This window comes from Narcine bancroftii, chromosome 3 (genome assembly GCF_036971445.1).
Source record: "Narcine bancroftii isolate sNarBan1 chromosome 3, sNarBan1.hap1, whole genome shotgun sequence".
In the NCBI taxonomy this organism is placed as follows: domain Eukaryota; kingdom Metazoa; phylum Chordata; class Chondrichthyes; order Torpediniformes; family Narcinidae; genus Narcine; species Narcine bancroftii.
Window position 1 is genome coordinate 260,153,131 of NC_091471.1, and position 6,423 is coordinate 260,159,553.

A 6,423-nucleotide genomic window follows, 5' to 3' on the forward strand; every position below is an offset into this window, starting at 1 on the left:
ATTTAAAGCTGGGATATTTTTCATCCAGTTTGCATTAAGACGTGGGTGAGTTTTGGTTCTGAGTTGAAGTAGGCTACTGTGACAAAGCGTTTTCCATATTGCATATTTGTGGCTTTCTTGACAGAGTGATGAAATATTTTGAAGCATATTGTTAATTGCATTGCAGCTGCAATGCAGGTTGGGGAGCATGGCACTTTGTTATCCATGTCAAGCTGCCTGTCAGCAATAGGTCAATTGGCAACACCTCAAGAAAGTTGAGTTTAAACCCTGTTCAGACCTTGCAAAAGATACCAGGACTGATTCTGGTCATTTTTAAGCAGGGAAAGGGTATTGCACAAATCTGAGAGTGAGTGAATTGAGGAGACTGTTTTAATGTAATTAATAGAAACTAATCTTTTGTGTTTGCAATATTTTTGCTTATTCTCAGTGCCTGTTAAATCATCAGTTTTGTTTATTTTTGCAAACTGATTATCAGCCACTCAGTGGAGAGGTTAATAGTTTATTACTCTAACACAGCCTACACTGAACTGTTGGGAAAGCTTTGCCAATTTACCCGTGTCCAAAGTTACCAGGAATGTTGGAGTACAAGGGTGGGAATCGTGCTTAAAAATGATCTGTCTTTCCCTATAATTTGTTATTTGCCCAGTTCCCTTTTAAATTACTTCCACTGGGCATTTGAATTAGAACTTGCTGCTATAAAATTTAATCTCACAAAACATAAATATAACCAATTCCAGTTAATAATATGCAATAAAAAAAATTAGGCAATATCTGAGAATGACTTGTTCAAGCTGGAACAATAAGGGTTTATTTGGAATATGGAATCATTTTTATCAATTTTCTGTCTGGCAATGTCTATTTCCTATGTTAATATGTGGGTGGTGTCCATTCACCATGATAATGAGGTGTAAATGTGTTAATTCATGTTGGCATAGCTAACCTTTGAATGAAATTACACCCCAATTGAACAAAGCTTCTTCCACTTAAAGAGTAAATGGGTCTAGAGACAATGTCACAAACAATACCCTGAACTTGTTGGAATTTAGGAGAATGAGGTGGATCTCATTGAAATATTTCTAATGTTGAAAGACTGGACAGAGTAGATGTTGTTTCCCATGGTGGGAGAGTCTAGGACAGGGGTCTCCAAACTTCTTAGACCATCAACCCCAGGCATGGAATCCCAGAGCTTGACTTGGTGGGGATGGGGTGCTACCAAAGGTATAAGGACCACATTCATCTTCTACATTCTATCTGTCCCCCCATTCACTCTTATTCAAAGGCTGAAGTCAAATACAACGTGGCAGCCACCAAGGCCCTCTCTTGAAAGAGGTTGGCTACCACTGCCGTAGGCGCTATTTTCCGTTAATCAGCCCCTGCTTTCCTCCGCAAAGTCGACCTCCCCCACCCCCCGGTGTTTTTGACCTGGCATATCGACCCCTTAGATAATCCCATCAACCCCTATGGGTCAACATCGACTACTTTGGAGACAGACCTCTGGTCGATGTACAACTTTAGGATTGAAGGATGTCTGGTTAGAACAAATGTGTAGGAACTTCTTTAGCCAGAAGGTAGTAAATATGTGGGATTTGTTGCCACAGGTGGTTTTAGAGGCCAGGCCATTGAGTGCATTGTTTAGCCAGGGCATCGGGTTGTGAAATTAAGCAGCTCAAGATTAAATGGTGGAGCAGACTCAATGGGCTGAGTAGGGCTGCTCTTATAAACAGGACCATATTGTGTGACAATATTCTAATCTGCCTGCTACATATGGCTAGATTGTAACCTTGGAGCAGGATGAATGGATCAGTTAACCCCTCTGATTCATCACGTGGGCACTTGGAGATTACTGTTACTTGGTGCTCAGAGCAGCCAGAGAAGCATGAAGGCCTTTCAGCCAGTAATGGTTGGATTTCATATAGTTTGAGTTGGTGACCTTCAGATTCTAAAAACCCCTGAGGAGATGCTCCATCAGTGTTTGGGAGTATCTAAAGGAGCATTCTTGTGTAGCATAACCATTTATAGAACTCCAACCATGATGATACTGGGATCCCACTCACAACCTAGTGATTTCTCTGGCAATGGATATCTGTCCAGCTGGAACCTTGGAATGCACAGTGGACTTTCTCAGGTTGGTATACTGTAATTAAGATGGGTGAATTGCAGTTTCTCTTTCAATGATGAATGTTATATCTTCTAAATATTTATTCCTTAATGTTGTAAGGCAACAAAAATCATAACTACAAGCTGTTAAGGCATATAGTCACAGAAATAGATTTTAAGGAATGTCTTGAAGGAGGAAAGAGAAGCAGAAAGGTTTTATGTGAATGGTGAAGGAATGAAGAGCCCATGGCCCTTGGTGATCCAGTTAGGTTCAAGGATGAGAAGCCAAATCTTGAATGATAAAACAGATAGAAAAGATTTGTGGGATGGGGAAGGGTTTTCATGGAGTGATTTCAAAATGTTAAAATCCCAAGTGTTGGTTAACCAACTGGTTGGCAACAATGGGGGTGTTTGATGGTGAAAGGGCAAATTGGGAATGGCAGCTAAATTAAGATGAGTTCATTTTCACAGTGGATGGTTGATTCTGGTAACGATTGCTATTCGAGAGCTTTACAAGTGCTGAGATACCGTTCCCACAAACTTTGGTCAAGTCCCACAAACACTGACTCACACTTGGTGTACAAGACGCATTGATATTAAATCCTACTGAGGTAAGGTTTCCACAGATGGCTTTGAGGAAGTGGAAAAATAGCTGACGAGGAACAAACTAGACTCAAATACTAGGAAGATCAGGTGAAGATTGCTCCTGCCCCATTGATATCAAGCGTTTTCTTTCTGATATCACTATCCTTTTTTTCAATCAATAATTCTACCTTGCATTGATAATTAACACTGCACTCCTTTTTAAAAATATTTTATAATTTTCCAGACTTGGACTCGAAGCTTTCAACAATCATTGTCAGGTGAGTACAGTCAATGTCAACTACAACTTATCCAAATCCATTCTAGGCAGATTCCTCTAAGTCCAAATTTATCCCTTTCCCTACCCTCCCCAGCTCCTGTGCTTAACTAATCAAAAAAGAAAAAAAACACAGGACAATAAAAGCACAACAAAGAAATAAATCATATATCACGGAGTTTTAGATTTGTTATAGCATGTCGACCCGGGCCCAGGCCAATTTCTTTACCTGGCTGGAATGAGACAGCCCTCCCCCCCATAACTGAGGAGGAAGCAGGAAAGGCAGAGCAGCAAGGCGCAGCAGTCCTCCCTACAACTGTGCTCCAATAAAGTTTGGGTATGGTTTCGAAATCTTTTGGAAAGTGCATTGCCTCCCCCTCAAGTTGTACATGATTTTCTCTGGGGAATGCAGCCTTGCATCTCCTTGCTGCACTGCGCAATGCTCAAACAAGAGTCAGACTTCCAGGTAACCGCTATGCACTTCCTGGCCACCGTCAATGCGATCACTACAAATTGAATTTGAAATTTGTATAGCTTCATTTTAAGTCTTGTGTCTATTATGTTACCCAAGAGGAACAACTCTGGAAATTCCTTACCTAGAATTTTCCCTAGGACTTCACCTAGTTCCACCCAAAAGGGCCTCACCTTGGTATATGTCCAGGTCACATGCACAAAGGTCCCTGTCTCAATGTCGCATCTAAAACATTGGTCTGATAATTCTGGTTTTGATCTATTTACCTTTTGTGGCGTAAGGTATAGCTGGTGCAAAAAAATTGTATTTCACCAGCCTATTACTCTGTATTGATGATTGCTGGTCTGACACATAAATCGTTATTCCTTGAACCGCCTCCCATTTCTGCCTTGATTTATGAAGGGCTTCGTTTAGGTCCTTCTGCTTGAAGGAGGAAATTTGTTGCCGAAATGAATTTCCGTGTGTTCCCCCTTGGAATCATGGTCTCTATGTCACTGCACTTTGATAGGGCCATGGTTGGACCTAATTTGTCCTGTAGGAAATATATGAAGGTAGCAGAGGAATGTCCTATTGGATAAATGATATTTTTGTCTAAGTTGTTCAAATAACATTGGCTGCCCCTGCTCATAAGAGTCTTCTGTACACCTGACGCTGTTCCGGAGCCAGATGTCCAGGATCTCGTTACCTACCATCAAAAGTAGTCGGGGTGTTTTTGGGGATAGCTCTATTTTTATTCCTAAATATTGGTTAATGTTATTCCATTCCAAATGCGAATAATTTGTTTCAATATGGGGCTGTCAGTTTTTCCAGATAGTAATTTGGCATCCCATTTATAAATGAAATCCTCTGCCACTTTCTCGCCCACCAAGTGCAGACTAATTTGTACCCAGGATAGCACCTCCCCTCCCTCAAAGAGTGAGGAGATGCATCTTGGCTGGGCTGCCAAATAATACTTTTTGAAGTCTGGCATCCGTAAACCACCCAGACTGTAATCCCAGGTCAATTTCTCCATAGAGACTCTAGCTATTTTCCTGTTCCATAAAAATGTTCTTCACCATGAAAGAAGGTTTTGGGGAAAAACTATGGAAGAGATACTGAAGTCTTGGCAGCAGATTCATTTTAATACAGTTGACCCTGTAATAGTCCCTGTAATAATACCTAGTGTCGCCGAGAATATTCTCCCAGAATCACAGTGCGGCTTTCGCGCAAACAGAGGAACTACTGACATGGTCTTTGCCCTCAGACAGCTCCAAGAAAAGTGCAGAGAACAAAACAAAGGACTCTACATCACCTTTGTTGACCTCACCAAAGCCTTCGACACCGTGAGCAGGAAAGAGCTTTGGCAAATACTAGAGCGCATCGGATGTCCCCCAAAGTTCCTCAACATGATTATCCAACTGCACGAAAACCAACAAGGTCGGGTCAGATACAGCAATGAGCTCTCTGAACCCTTCTCCATTAACAATGGCGTGAAGCAAGGCTGTGTTCTCGCACCAACCCTCTTTTCAATCTTCTTCAGCATGATGCTGAACCAAGCCATGAAAGACCCCAACAATGAAGACGCTGTTTACATCCGGTACCGCACGGATGGCAGTCTCTTCAATCTGAGGCGCCTGCAAGCTCACACCAAGACACAAGAGAAACTTGTCCGTGAACTACTCTTTGCAGATGATGCCGCTTTAGTTGCCCATTCAGAGCCAGCTCTTCAGCGCTTGACGTCCTGCTTTGCGGAAACTGCCAAAATGTTTGGCCTGGAAGTCAGCCTGAAGAAAACTGAGGTCCTCCATCAGCCAGCTCCCCACCATGACTACCAGCCCCCCCACATCTCCATCGGGCACACAAAACTCAAAACGGTCAACCAGTTTACCTATCTCGGCTGCACCATTTCATCAGATGCAAGGATCGACAATGAGATAGACAACAGACTCGCCAAGGCAAATAGCGCCTTTGGAAGACTACACAAAAGAGTCTGGAAAAACAACCAACTGAAAAACCTCACAAAGATAAGCGTATACAGAGCCGTTGTCATACCCACACTCCTGTTCGGCTCCGAATCATGGGTCCTCTACCGGCACCACCTACGGCTCCTAGAACGCTTCCACCAGCGTTGTCTCCGCTCCATCCTCAACATCCATTGGAGCGCTCACACCCCTAACGTCGAGGTACTCGAGATGGCAGAGGTCGACAGCATCGAGTCCACGCTGCTGAAGATCCAGCTGCGCTGGATGGGTCACGTCTCCAGAATGGAGGACCATCGCCTTCCCAAGATCGTATTATATGGCGAGCTCTCCACTGGCCACCGTGACAGAGGTGCACCAAAGAAAAGGTACAAGGACTGCCTAAAGAAATCTCTTGGTGCCTGCCACATTGACCACTGCCAGTGGGCTGATAACGCCTCAAACCGTGCATCTTGGCGCCTCACAGTTTGGCGGGCAGCAGCCTCCTTTGAAGAAGACCGCAGAGCCCACCTCACTGACAAAAGGCAAAGGAGGAAAAACCCAACACCCAACCCCAACCAACCAATTTTCCCTTGCAACCGCTGAAATCGTGTCTGCCTGTCCCGCATCGGACTGGTCAGCCACAAACGAGCCTGCAGCTGACGTGGACTTTTTACCCCCTCCATAAATCTTCGTCCGCGAAGCCAAGCCAAAGAAAAAAAAAGTCCAATAGTGTTATGGGCAGAGGACATCTGTTCAGGTCCTCTCTTTCCCAGCAAAGGGGTGTAATTTAATTTGTACAAATTATTTAAATTATCTATTCTAACTCCTAAATATTTGATCCCACTTAGTGGGGGTCTCTGTCCAGGATTTGTTTTTGGAAGGGGGGGAGGATTGGTTGGCCCTCTCTACCTCTACTTTTTCACCCAGCAGATCCCTGCCCAGTATTTCAGGGATTCAGGTCTGGAAAAGATTAACTGGATTTATCCCTTCAATAACCTCTTTTAACCTGACTATCTTAATGTTGTTTCTACGGTTAAAGTTTTCCAGGGTGTCTA